Here is a 14,866-nt window from a genome sequence, read left to right as displayed (position 1 = left end):
GTGCTATTTGAAAAACTGCATGAGACCAGTGGAGGCTGCAGAACACAGCGTAAATATGCTCACAGTAGGATACTTCCCACTAGCCACGTGAGCTGTTTTGACAGTAGCACGCACTCCGAATTGCACATTCAAGTGCACTATCTGTCTTTACACACAAATTCACACTTTTACCTATTCAAAACAAGTCTTGCCAGCAAAGAGCTGAGCATCCTAGCTTGAGAGTCACTTACTAACACTCATACTATCACTAATAAACCCCCTTGCCCATTTGCAAAATAAATCCAAAAGCCTCAAAAAATAAATCCAAAAGCCTCAAAAAATAAATCCAAAAGCCAAATTACATTAAACACACAGAAAAACTAGAAGAGCTATCATTACATGAATCAAATCTATTGGAAACATTCATATTGAGCCTTTCATTTTTGCCGCATTTCATGATGACTGTTCTACTTACCTGACTAGAACTATGCAGAACTACGGAGCAAAAAACTGCAATACTTATTGTCTAGTTCAGGATATTTGTACAAGCATGACCGTACCTGTACGCACACAACAGGGACTACAGAAAACAGGTTGGGAAAAAAGGAAAAAAAAAAAAAAAAAGCTGTCTGGCTGACAATAACTGAGAACAAAGATGCAGGCAGTTAAGTCCAAAACCAACCATTTCAGCACCCATAATAACGGGAAAACAGCTTGGAAGTGTAAAATTGCTTAACGTATTTTAGTGTTTTGGCTTTTCTATGTTATTGGTTAGCAAGGACAGCCTTTCTGTGCACACAAAGGACCAGTGTATCAAATACGCAGCCATTAGTTTTTGCTTTCTTCCTTCACACATTTATGCAGAAGCAAATCTTAAAACCAGGCATGAGACACTAACGTTTTCCATTATTATGCCTAATGATACCTATGACTGTGCATCACCAAGAACCTGACTGATGCATACCTTTGAAAAGAAATACTCAGTGTAACACTTCTTTAAAAAAAAAAAGAGTCATAAAAATAACATAGTACTACTGTGGGAGGGTCATTCCAGTTTACGCTACAGAAATAACAAGCATACATTAAAGGGGAAACCAAGCCCGTTAAATTACAGAGGCCTGTATTTGTTGTTCAACTATTAAATGATAAAATACTAGATAGCTTTCCATTATGATGCTGGTAATAAATTTCACTAGCTATCATCAATTTAAAAAAAAAAAGAAAAAAAAGGAACTCGAATAACATCCTGAAGCTGCACTATTTTACTTGAAGGCTCCTGTGAAGCAACGGGGCTTCTGTTTTTTTTAATCAAATTTCATTCCCCAGCAATAATTTTAATAGCTACTTTAAACCAATTCTGCTCCCTTAAGGAATGTTGGGCTCTGATAAAAAACAGAATCATGAATTTGTTTTCCTATACAACACACACAACATGCTTTAGCAATAGCAATTTACTTTTATTAGCACCCCACTGTTCAGTTTATTAAGGAGAGAAAAAAAGAGTTCTGCAAATAGATAACGAAAACAATTACCCTTTGACACCTCAGGACGAACAATAAAATTAACCATCTCCTTCCTGTCACCAGAGGGCAGGTGAGCAATGCTTGTTACATGGTAACTAGCCCATCCTGCAAATGCTCAAAAAATTATTTCCTTCCTACACAAAGCGCAGGGCGGGTACCACTATAGGGAGGCCATAGTACAGAAAGGGGCCTGGCACACAACAGGGGCAGGTTGCATGGAAGTACAACCAGCTGCATTTTCTGGGGGAACTTAAAAATCACATTCAGATTACAAAACCAGCATCCACAAGCACCACATATTATTACAAACAGAAATAAATCAGCACGTGTTACACACAGACATGACTGAAAATTAAGTCAAAAATTAGTGAAAATTAACCTAGACCTCAGGAGCAGGAGCAACCAGTGCAACCTGATAGCTCTTCATTCACTCTAAAAACATACATATTTTTTAGGCATTATGGCTGGGGGGAGAGAGAGAGAGGCTATCCCTCTCAGTTTAACTACATCACCAGAGGGGGGAAAAAAAAAGAGAGTCACTGACCTGAGAGGAGAGCTCCCAGTCCCCAGTTCACAGGGAGGATGGAGAGCGACACCTCAGATGCCAATGATAATGTCGTCGCCAGTACCACCAATACCAGCGCCCACACCACAACCTAACATGGCGCCTGAGGCAGCGCGAGGGGGCGGGGCCAGCGCCTGGCGCTGCGGCGGGCGGCGGCGCAGAGAAGCTTCCAGAAGGGGGCGGGGCGCCGCCCGCCGCAGGGTCGAGGTGAGGCGCTGTGGTGAGAGCCCGGGGCGGGGGGCGGGGGAAGCGATGGTGCCTAAATCCCTTCGGAGTGTGTTGTCTCTTTGCTGTATTTGGCGAGTCACAGGGCGTATTGCTTCTTTCCCCCTCCCCCCCTCCCGGGGTTTCAAGTCTTTCTAGTGTGCTTATGAGGGAGAAAAGGTCCAGGCAGACCCTCCCCTCCCCCGCCCCCGGAGCCACGTTGGCCGTGCGCCCCCTGACAGGACTGCCCCTGCTGCGGGGCAGGAGGTAGATAAAGCGTCCTCTGAACGGTTCCATTTAATACAAATGCCAAAGCCGACGTCCCAAAACTCTTTCGCGTGTTGTTTTAGAAGGATGTTTCTCATGTGCCTCCAAGACCAATAGCAGGTGGGTCAGTAAGAAAAGCTGTTTTCACACCACCTGCTTTGCTGATGGCCGACCCGTGCGGCCGAGTACGGTGGGAGAAGAGGGCCGTCTGTGAGCCAGGCTGGCTGGGGCCGATGGTTTTAGGTCACCCCGCTACGCTTTTAGCAGTGCAACTTGTTTCAGTTCACCCTCAGTGTAAAATCCACTACTGTAAACTCAAAGATGTCTAAGCTAAGTCATGCTTCATAACTGGGGCGAGCTAGCAGTGAGTGCATAATTAACGATCGTTCAGTTTTGATGCACAGTCATTTATTAAGCCTGCATGACTAGATTTTCTGTCCTGGATGGTTTCCAAAGTCTGAAGAAAATATACAGAAACCCACGGACATTCAACAAGCAAGACTGTGCATAGAGGCAGTTTGATTAAAAAAAAATAATGTGAATTTGATTTTTGATTGTAGATCATTTTTGAGGCGCGATGAGGAAACATTACAGCAGCTTTGGAATGAAGCTAAAGAGAGGATTCGTTTATATGATGCATGTGAGTGTTTATTCCAAAGGTTTTTTTAGTATGAAGTAAGTTACATTTGTAAAATACAAAGTTTGTTTAAAAAAATGCAGAAATGGGCAAAACTGGAACATGACTATGCACTTTGACTCTGGTATCCTGTCTCTAACACTGAATGCTAGTTCATGCAGTGTTTGCTTCAGAAGTAACTTAAAGAATGTTTCTTTTAATATGTAGTTTGTTATCAGTCTCCTGCACGTTTAGTGATTGATTTATACTCAGAAGTCTGGATGATCCTATAAACTTCCTTAGAAATGGCTTACAGATGTTCTTACCTAAAGAAACTGCAACTGTTTTCATTTCAACGCGAACCGACAACAGTCTGCGTAAACCTAAAGGATCCGGTGATGCTTTGTTGCAGAATCTCGTGGTATCTCATCTTTAATAAAACACAAGCAATGGGGTGACACTGTGCCTTCTTTTTAATATTCTTTTGTTTATCCCCTTATTCTCTTCCGGTTTGGCAAACCCATCCATTTTGTTTCAGTCTAGCTGCTTTTCATATATTTAAGTATGTCTGTTCTTATATTTGATTGATTACTTCCTAAATTTTTCACTGTTTATATTTTACCTATCATATTCTGCATTTGTGATTTTTCCAGATTCAGCTACACTCAATTTCATTCTTCACAGAAATATTTCATTTTAAGATTATCACCAAGCAGCTGCCTTTGTCTGACCTAAGCGTTCCTCAACACCTGTTACGTTTCCCAGATTAATAAAAATAAATTTGGTAAGCGTTCATTCCCGATAGTCAGTTTCCACGTTGGCTAGGGTGCAGCTCATATTATTTTGTAGATTCTTTTCACCCAAGAAGTTTCTTTATGTCTAAATAAATTTAAGCTGTTTTTCTTTATACCGTCTCTTCACCTCTGCTGTGAGTTTTTGGTCAGGGTGTAAAAGAAGAAACAAACGGACACAACCATATTCACGTTAGAGGATTTTAAAACAGTGGAGACTCTTCCACCTAGTAAACGCTGAAAAGTAAATGCTTTCATGAGTAGTTTCAGATTTCAATCAGTGTCCTTTAGAATTGAAAGTGACCTTTCGGAGGCAGAAGTGAAGTTATTGTTAAACTCTAAGGAATGGTTTAGATATAGTAATCATGCTTTCTAGTTGTTCCTTTGATAGCATTGCCTCAGTGTTTGTAGTATTCCTTAAGATCAGAATGCCTGAGAATGTACCCGTAAAAGGCAGGGTGTCTAAACGTTGGATAAATTTAAAGGCGTATTTAAAATTTAGCTTGGAGTTGAAAATGTATTCTCAGAGTCACTGTGGCCCTAAACTGACAGATCATTGTATCTAATAGCAAATACAAGTAAGTATTTAGTAACTGGAAAACTTTCATGATACCTAGGGTACCGTTTTTCCTTATTTATGTCACGAACATGGGGAACGCAGCTGGAAATATCATTGTACAAGCATGAGAAGCTTTTACCTAGTCATTTAAACAATTTAATCTTACTATGTGCTGATGTAACTGTGAAATGTGTTCTTTTTGCATTCTTAATTAGCGTAGAACAGATGGTGAGGCGTCTAGTTTAAAGCGACAAGCCTATTTAAAAAAACTGGTGATTCTTCACTGTTAAAGAAGTTTACTGTGGGGTATGTGTGGGAAGAAAATGAGACTTCTTGTTTGCATGCTGCTAGCATGGCATTCTAAACAACTTTTATGTATTTTCAGTTATTTAGGAAGTTAACGAAAAGCTTCTTACTAGTTTTGGACAATTCCCAGAGAAGAAGTTAACTGGTCGCAAGTATCATTTTCATCTAATTACAAGGGGAGGCTCTCATGACATTTATAATACAGAATACCATGAGCAGCTTGTGAGTGCAAGTTGAACAAACTTCAATTTCAGCTATATTACATAGACTGTAGCTACAACGAGACCCTTTTTGTTTTTACATTGCAAGTAAGATGAAAGGAATTTATATAATGCATCATCTGAGTATTAGCTATTCATCTGCTATTTTTGAATCCCAAACATTGTTTCAAGTTCCAAATGTCCTTTAGAACAACCCTACAGTGAAAACTGGCTTTAATGTCCTGCTTTTCTTTCATGAAAAACAATAAATGTGGGAGAACGTGGGACAAAGAACAGAAGAAAACAAAAAACGTCGTAGATCGAAGTGAATGTATTATAAAGTATATCTACCTCTGTCTATCAGTTCACCCAAAACTTAATCAATTGGTAATGTTTCTCTGAAATCCTGTTCATGAGTTGCATGCTGGGAGTTCCTAGCTGGAGTCAGAAAAGGCTTTCAGGGAAAGTCTTAGAGAGACATCTTTCTTTGAAGACTTAACCTGTTAACTGGTAAATGACTGTAGTATTATCCATGTAACCTAGCAGTAATTCTGCAGCTGAAGTCTGCTAAATACTTTTACTAGACACAAAACATAAAAGGCTCAGTTCAGATTTCCCGCTGATCATTTCTGCTCTGTGAAAGGCTTTCCTTGTCATCTTCTCTCATGTTTCTTCTTGATTATGACCCACTGCTATCCCCTTTTCTGCTCGGAACACTCCTATTTTATTTTTTCTTTTCTTTGCAGTGCCTATTTTGGTTTCATATAGATCAGTGAAACCCAGTGAAACCCAGCAGAATGTCAATTAGAGCACTATTAGAACTTGTCTTTTCTGCTGTCGCTCAAGTTTTGTCAGTTGTGCCCCAACTCTGCTTTTGTTTCCTTACTTCACAATTGAACCAAGAGCCTAGAAATAAGCTCTGCAGAAATGACGTTACAGTATTCTTTGTAGTTTCTGGAACCGCATTTAGCACTGCAGACTTTGAACTTCCAAATTTTCTGGCATATCTGATATCTCTTTTTTTGCTAGAACTAATTGTCTCAGTGACTTTCAGATTTAAGGAAGTGCTACCAGCATTTTCAGGATCTCCTCGTGTGAGTGATTGTCGTCATAGCCCATGCAAAATGGTGTGTGTTTGCAAAGAGAAAATGAGTACGCTTCCCCTTTTTTTTGTGCGAAGATAGAGAGCCGAAGAAGAGAGTCCTCCTCAGTATATAGTTTTCAGTCCCGCTTTATTTCTGATAGAATCATATATAAAATCAGCTCTCAATTCACCCTTCGGCTGACTTAGCCAGCTCTGTCTATCTGCAGGAAAACAATTCAGCTGTAGCTGAATCAGCTTGTGCTCTAAATACAGACTGAGCAGGACTCTGGGTCTTGATTCTGTGCTTGAAGGGTTCATAGAAGGTCAGATAGGGGGTGATGGATGCAATATTACTTGGAAAAGAAAGCAATGAGAAATGATGTGGACATGATAGAAGAAGGAAAAACAAAATAAATAGAGGCATCAAGCTCACCAGTAAAGGTATCTCAGAAGCCTTTCATTCTTCATTTAATCCTAATGATCCTCTTCTATAGATAGTCAGCTGCTTTACAACTGTTCAGGGTAAAATCCAACATACATAACCTCATTCTGATCTTAGAGTAAAAACATATTGGATGACTTCCTTGAATAAACTAGGTTGATCTTTTCCTTTTTTTCCATTTTCTTCATGGGATAACTGATATTTAAGTCCCTACGTTTGTTATGGTAGCTTCTTAATATGTTTTAGCTTTTTATTCTTGCAGGGCCCTTGGCTTTTAAGAGGGCTCCCTGAGCCAATCGTCATCGTTGTATTTGAGAAGTTTTGTGGCTTGAGGATATTTAGTAGACTCATCACTTCCTTGGTAGCACTGAATAGTTTATTTTGTACACCTTGTAGGAAATGTTGGGTACTTTTTTCCCTACGAAACGAATCCTATCTGAAAGTGGCATTTTTTTTCTGTTTTCATGAAAATAAAATTTTGTTTACCTTTTTGAATACAGATTTTAGTCAATTTCTTTAGAGTCAGGCTAACTTCTTTATATGACTTACTTGATAGGAACAGACTTGGTACCAACAACTACACACTTGCAATAGATTTGTAAAAGGCTGCCGTGGCCTGCTAGTTCATAAACATTAGATTGGACTTCACGGTTAAGCTTCTGCCAACTCCTCTGAAGTGAGCAATTGCCCTTTAAGAGAATGCCCCATTTGAATGAGTAATCTACTCCTCTAGTGTGTATTTGGTCTCTCTGATTTTCTTTGGTTCGGAAAATCAAGACATATTTAGGAATTGTGTTGCTGTTTTTTTTTTTTTTTTTTTTTTAATTAAAGCATCCAATGAGAGAGTGTGAAATGTTATGCAGGACTGCTTTCACAGGAGGTTACTGCGATAGATAGATGGATTTTTCATTACCTGCCGTAATACGCTACAAATATACAAGAGCAGTAGTAACAACACGTTCTGTCTTGAAAATTAGGGGCCAGTCCACCTGTCAGAAAATTGTTTTTCAGCCAGATATTCTTCCATACTGAAGCTAAGAGAAGGCAACTTTCAGATAAAGAATTTGTGTAATGTGATAAATGCAGTGGTATTGAGCTGTTTATAATTCACTCACATGAGCTCAAAACACCTATTTCAATATATTGTTTTGGCTGTCTGGTTAATTCAGTTCATTGCTATGACACTGGTGGAACATCCAAGCTTTCATCCCAGCAGGGACAAAATCCTAGTAGAGGGATTATCTGTAGGACCTCCTCTTTCTCAGTCATGCAGACTAGACCTACATACTCAACTTAGTATGTACCTCTTTGTCAATTCTGTACATGGATCAGAAAATTAAGTTTGGACAAGATAGGATAGGATTCAGTGTGTTCTGGCTTTGTATCAGTGCAGTGTAATCAGTCAATGGGAACTGGAATGAGAAGTCAAGCCTGCATGACTAGCCAAGATGTTGGAAGCCAGCAAAAAATGCTTTGAGAATGAATTTGGCAGCATGAGGCCAGTGCGTCTCTCATGAACAAAGCCTGAAAGTACAAGAAAGTCGATGTTTACGTTTGATGTTAACATTTAAAAAGCAGACCTCCTGAAAGTGGAAGGAAAAAAATTTTAGATTGAACTACTAGGAGTAATCGACTCACCGTTACAAGGGTTAAAAAAAACCCCAGCAAATCACCTAATTCACCTTGGGATATATGTGACAGTCAATTATAGAATATGATCTTTCACTGAATAGATTTGCATTTGTGTCTTTAATGTAAAACACTGTAGTTTCATATGTTTAGTCTGTGCAAGCTAGCAGCCGTACTAGGACTCAGGAGACTTCTGTTGTATTCCTGGCCTTTTTACTATCCGAGTAGTTATTCTGATACGTAATACATAGAAAAGAAATGTTGGGATGGAAAAACCGTTGTGTCTTCGCCTCTCCTCATAAATACAGTAAAAAGGGCAGAGTGCAGAAGGGGAAAGTGTAAGAGGTGTCAAAGGGAAGAAAGAAAACAGAACTCAAAAACTTGAGAAATACCACATCATTTTTTAAATGTGAAGTCTGTTACCCATGAAGGGCTGTTAAAGCTATACAAGCCACTCATGAGTAAAAAGCTTTCATTGCATCTAGAGCAATCAGGCCATCATTCACATGGAGAGTTTCTGAAGGACTGCGTTATTTGATTATGTACATACAGAAATGCTTGACTGATTAATTAGGCAGAAAGTGACAGTTCATGCAAGTATGTGGCCACCCTCTAGAAGAGAAAACTGAGGGAATAAAATTACAACAAGCATAATTCTTCATTCATTGTGGAAAATTGTATGGTATGAAAGGGTTATAAAGTACTTCTGATTGTGAAGTTTGGCTCTGCGTTAGTCTCTTGGTCGCTCATTAACACTTTCATAAAGTCATATCAATGTATTTCTTTCTTACACTGCCATACCGTTTCTGTGCCCGTCTTCCTTTTCTCCATTCCTGTACTGGAAGAAAGGATTTCTATGCGGGTGATTGTCCTCCTGTCACCCAGCTGAGAGCCTGGAAGCATCAGTTCTAGGCATATCCTTTTAAAATGTCATTTCTTTTCTCCACTTGCTGTGTATCTGCCTTCAACCCTGCCTTAATCAATGCATCTTAACAAAGCAAGAAATAAGTAACTTCAGGGCTTGGGTCCTCAGGCTACCTCCCAACATATCACTGAACTGCGTTTCTATGATGTTTTATTCCATCAGAACTAAATGAAGTAAATTTGTGATGAAATATCACGTTGTTTAGATGAACATAAAATCCAGAAAAGAAAATTAATGAAAATGCAAGCAAATTCTACTTTAAATTTTGTAATATTTGTTATAAGTAGCTTCAAAACTACTATGTACTTCCCGTACTTTACAATTCATTACACTATTGTCAAGTTCAGTATTCCAATGAAGAGGATTTTAAGAAATAAGTAACTTCTTTTTGTCCTTGATATGTATGTGACACAAAGATAGACTCATTCCTAGTATAAAAGAACAGTCTAATATGGATGAGGCCTTCAGGTATTTAGACATGTCAGGTGTTTCTTCGGCTTTGGAGGGCCTTATTGAAGCACTCTTGCTCTCTGAGAAACATTATGGACTTGATACTCTACAGTTCCTTCTCTCCGTTTGTAGTATAAATTCATCATTTGCAATATGGTCTGCTTGCCTTAATACGAAAAACTAAAAGTAATTGCCTTAGCATTAAATCAGAGATGATTTTTCAGATAATGGTGTGGTTTACACAAATTTTGCCATTCTAAGCTGAGCACTGGCACGCAGAAAAGTCCCCTGATGTTTCAGGGATGACTAATCCCCTAGCTCTCTTTTGGTTGCATAGTCTCCAGTTCCGTTTACTCCATCCGTGATTAATGCCTATCTCAAACAATCTGTTTCTTTGTCACACCCCTGTATCGTGGCTTTTGAAGAATCGTCAGTTTAGGATTAGGCAAGGAAGGAGTAGTACTAATAACAGATGTGTTTGTACACTGGTCAGTCAGAGTCGAGATGTCTAACAGAGATCTGCTTGATTCAGATGGAAAAAAAAAAGTTGTCTGCATTATCCAACAGGATGCTTGGGACAGCATAACAATCGGTTGTGACTTGCTCATGCCAGAAGCCATAAAGATGCATCTCCCTCACCTAGGCATACATTATATTAGAAATTAAAAAAAATCTCCATTTCAAATAACTATAATCAGTGAACTAAAAAGCAACATTCAAGCAATCTCTGAGATTTTTCTCTGCTGTTTTGGCAATATGTATGTAACTCTGTGTACCCCTAGATCTATCTTGGAGAGTGTGTCATCAATCCTTTTGCAAATATACCTTGGACATGAGTCTGCTTGCTGAGTGTGTCACTATATGCTGATGTTCATCACTTGCCTATCTTGAAAAGGATATTTAAACATTTTCCAGTTCTTGTTCTGTTTAAAGAGAGCTTATATTTTGATTGAATTTTTCATTGTTCCCGTCTGCTACTCAAGAGAACTTGATTTATTATGTCTTTGTCCATTGCTGGACCGGACTGAACCATCCTGGTCAAGGCTCATTTGAAAAGGTCAGCTAACTGAAATTGAGTTTGCCTGGGTGAGCCTGCCATCTTAGAGAAGAAGGGTGTGGCGTTAACAAATTCTAGCACTTTGTTGCAGAGTATTTGTTATGAAATGACATCTGAAGTCTTGTGTATTTCAACAAATTATTACTGAGAGTAAATGTTGCTTTTGAATTCAGGGGATGATGTGGAATCTAATATTCGTTCAAAAGTACTCAATGCAATTTACATTGAAAACCAAAAATAATGAATAATATATTTATATCATCCATTAATAACCATCCATCCATTTAAAAGTTTCATCCTAATGCATTCTGGAAATCTGCAAATTAATTATGCAAAACCCTGAATTAATATAAAATTGAAATGCTTAAGAATTTAAATGATGCAATTAAAAGCTATTGCATGTAACTCCAAGTTATTTTCTTCTAATAGTTAATCATCAATCTTAATTTCAGTATCACCATTTAGGAACGAATCAGCTCTTATATCTTGTCAAAATATTGGAGGTTTGAGCAATGACTGAATTCCTATTACCGCCATTGTGTTATACTATTTCCAGGCAACAGTCTAAAATCTTTATTGAAATAGAAGTGGCCTTTTTAAGGACAGATTACAATGTTCATCAGAATTAGGAGGACAATGTCAATAGTATCAATCCTATTTCTAAAAAAAAAAAGAAAAGAACCATGTAAAACTGTACTTGTAGATACATGAAAAATTATAGGAATTAAACTCTGTGGCGCTAGCAAATCAATGCATTGACTAATGATGGTTAAGTTTTGCTGGCCAAGTTGCCCGAGGCCTCTGCATGTGTGTATTTATATGTGTGTACGTATTGTGTACGTATATATATGTGTGTTTTTATTTAATTATTGTTGTTTTTAGTAACCTGACAATTGCTTGCTTGCTACCTTTGATACTGTAATATACTTTGGAACACAGATTTGCTCTTTTGCCTATGGCTCTGGAGCACTATGGTTTCATAAAAATGAGTTTCTGTTGAATTTCTCTGCTTCTGCTAGAAGAACCTTGAAGATCAGAGGTTGGGCAAGGGATCCTTCCTGTTACATTCCAGAGCACTATTCCCATGCTTCCTCGTGCGTAAGGTATAGCTCCTCTGCTGGGAGCTGCCTAAGTGCTCCACCCAAGGAGTCAGAAATTTCATGTTGGCTAGTTGGCACCTATCCTTTTCTTACAACTGTTTTCTGTCTCTGCCTTGCGTTTATGTTCAGACAATATACAGGAAAAAGTTGAAAAATGCTTTTTGCAAAAATAATTCACGTTAGATATGAATAAGTAAATAGCAATTCATACATGATGCAGAAAATCAAAGCTTTTGAGCGTATGCCCACTTACTGAAGTACAAAGTGGGCAGGTCAGTTGCTTCGAAAATGCAAAAAAAAAGAGTATGATGGGAAGGCTAATGCTGACACTATCATCCTAGAAGATACTCAGCCTCAAGGCGAAATACTCCTAAGAGCCAGGAAGTCTCTGATTTGCCTGTTTCTGTTGTCCTTAATAATACTAATACTTTGTGTTAGGTCAAGCATTTTGATCAAGGACAAATTACTATATTTAGTCAGTTCTTACTTAAATACTACAAAAAATTGAGAACCGCAAGACTCATAAGTAATTGCCGTTAATCAATATGTTCATTTTCTGTGTTTCTGTAGCGCACAAAATAATATTCTTTTGCTGAAGGATTGTAAATGCTTCTTCAGGGCATAACAGCTATTCTGTTTTTTAAAATGTGCACAATTCCAATATAAAAAATGTATAGCTAGAAGTCTGCCAAAATCTCTTGGTTCTTTAAACATATACAGGTTGACTGCTTCAGGGTCAAAGCAGGCATCTCTCTTCTCTTCTGCATATCTTCTTCCCTTCCGGATTACGCTGTACAAACATCTACCTGAAAATCCAGCATGTGACTGAGGACTGTTTTCTCTGTTGAAAAGATTCTTGCAGTAGTTGTTCTGTTCTTCAGCTCACTGGCTCACTTTTTGTTTTTTATGGGAGTGAGATAGTCTTAGGATCTCTCACCTAATTTTCTGGCATGGACTGGAAGGCAGCTTGTGATGGCAGAGACCTGTTACCTTGATAAGTCACCCTTATTTGTTGAACAAGATTGAAGTTCTAATTGAGTTTTCTGAAATCAAGGTTTCTGAACAAAGCAGCAAAACATGAAATAAAAATTCAGATGAAGACATATAATAAGATAGGCAAGATTGAAATATTTTGGTAGAAACATCTGAAGATACTTTGATTTAAACATTCCACTTAAAACTCCGGGGAGAAGGTTTTGTTGGTGGTGAAAGTATGGAAACATTCATTTTTGAACAACAACCAGAATGTTTAAAAAAAAAAAAAAAACTTGAGCAAAAGAATATCAATCTTTTAAGAAAATACTTTTTTCTGTATTTTTACTTACCTTTTTTCATGCAGCAATGAAGTATGTATTTTACCGTAGTCCGATTTCCTGTTTTGAAGTTTTCAAGCCAAATTTAAGCTAATGGAAAATGTAAAAACAGTCATTTGAAAGTTAAAGTTGAAGGTTTTTTAAATAACGTGATTTTCATCACATCGTACATGTTTTGTGATTGCATTATCACTTCATATGTTGTAGAGAAAAAAATGTATTAAATTACCTGCCAGAATAAACAGCCATAGCTTAATTATAAGCAGTTTATCTTATTAACGTTACAAAAGGGATTTATTTCATTATTTAGCTCGATTTCTTTTTGTATGCTGGCATGTAATAAACAAGCCACAGCTCTTACTGGTAACACTCCTTCCTTTAACTTTTGAGCACTTGAATGTTACATGCAATTTCTTGTTAGTGGAAAGGGTTTTTATACATAGACATATATGTGCATCCACACGTCATGCTATATTTGTATAACAAAATTCGGCCTTTAATCAAGATGCTTATCGTAATGTTGTAGGTTTGTTATTGAAGTTTGTGTATTATGTCATGTATGCATCTGTTTATTTATTTGACTTTAGTGAAAAGAGTTGGACTTTACTAAAATTCTCCTTTTATTCTGAAGGCAGAGTAGTGAGTTCAGCAGCATTTAAAGTTTGAAGAGTTATGTTCTTGGTGATTAAAAAGACATTGTTTTCTCTCTCATCCTCCTTAGTGAACAACATACCAGAGTATTGAAACGTAAGAGAAAAGGAAGCCTTCCTCTAATATATGGATATTGAGTGAACGTTATGAAATGGCATTGGACTCCACTGGAAAGGTAATCAATGTCCCAAGTTCAGTCACAGAAGTAAGAGGAAAACGTTCTGCAATCTCATCACAAATACAGGAATAAATATTTAGCTTCCTTCCCCTTATCCCCCGACACCAAGACTTTCTGAGTACAAGGCGTTAGCCTTTGCATTAGCTTATTGATCTTTTAATGTAAGCACTAACTTACTTCAGGGGGGCTATAAATACAATGTTGCAAAAACCCTGCAATATCAATATTCATTTATTTTTATTGATTAGTTGCCACTTCTAAATTCTGGGTATTGAATTAATGTATGCTAAATAACTACTTCAATTAATGAAGTTAAAATTGGCTCTAACAATCTACATGTACTACAGAAATGTTTTCTATTACAAAAGTAATTATTTCTTTTCTTACAATCTGCAATTACATACTTAATTTGAGTTATCCTTGGAACTTTACTAGAAGGCACAGAATAGCAAAACAAAAACTATTTATAAACTTTCATTATTTATAACAGCATGCATCCTTACTCCAAGCATATTTCTAAGCATTGGAATTAGTCAGTAGAAGAATTTAACCAGCTGAACACATTCTAGAAGGTGAAATTGTAGGCAAGTTTGAGATACTGCTTTTTTTGGGCGACTGTTTTGGCACACAAAAAGGTACGCACGTTTCCATGTTTTGCCCGTTACTCAAACACATGGATATGCAGTTAGACAAGCTGTAACACAAGGCAGGTGAATGCATTCATTAGAATTTGTTCTGAAACATGGTCAAGGTGGTATAGGTATTTTTCTTTCTTTCTCTTTGCCCCTTTATACTTGTCCTTGTTTCTTCTCACACCACTTTTTTTCAGTTACAATTCCATCTCTGTATAGTTCACGGAGTATCCAATACACCACGTAAACTCAGTAAAGGGAAGCCAAAATATTCCGAATAAAATATCTATACTCAGATAGCATTAATGCAGTGTTACCTCTTACAGTTGAATGTTTAGTTCAAGAGTTTTCAATGACATCCTAGAGCTGGGGATGCACTTCAGTGTAGATCAACA

The 14,866-nt window shown here is 37.7% G+C and overlaps 1 long non-coding RNA gene across 1 annotated transcript; it reads left to right on the top strand.

The window, feature by feature from the left end:
- The first annotated feature begins 2,268 nt into the window (after window positions 1-2,268).
- Window positions 2,269-13,862, top strand: LOC138067036 (uncharacterized). Its single transcript, XR_011140705.1, has 3 exons — window positions 2,269-2,287; window positions 3,099-3,178; window positions 13,732-13,862. It is a non-coding gene; the product is annotated as an uncharacterized lncRNA (long non-coding RNA).
- The last annotated feature ends 1,004 nt before the right edge of the window (window positions 13,863-14,866 follow it).

The sequence above is a fragment of the Struthio camelus genome, chromosome 4 (genome assembly GCF_040807025.1).
Source record: "Struthio camelus isolate bStrCam1 chromosome 4, bStrCam1.hap1, whole genome shotgun sequence".
Classification (NCBI taxonomy): domain Eukaryota; kingdom Metazoa; phylum Chordata; class Aves; order Struthioniformes; family Struthionidae; genus Struthio; species Struthio camelus.
The sequence above is the reverse complement of the archived record's forward strand: the minus strand, read 5'-3'. Positions and strand labels throughout refer to the sequence as shown.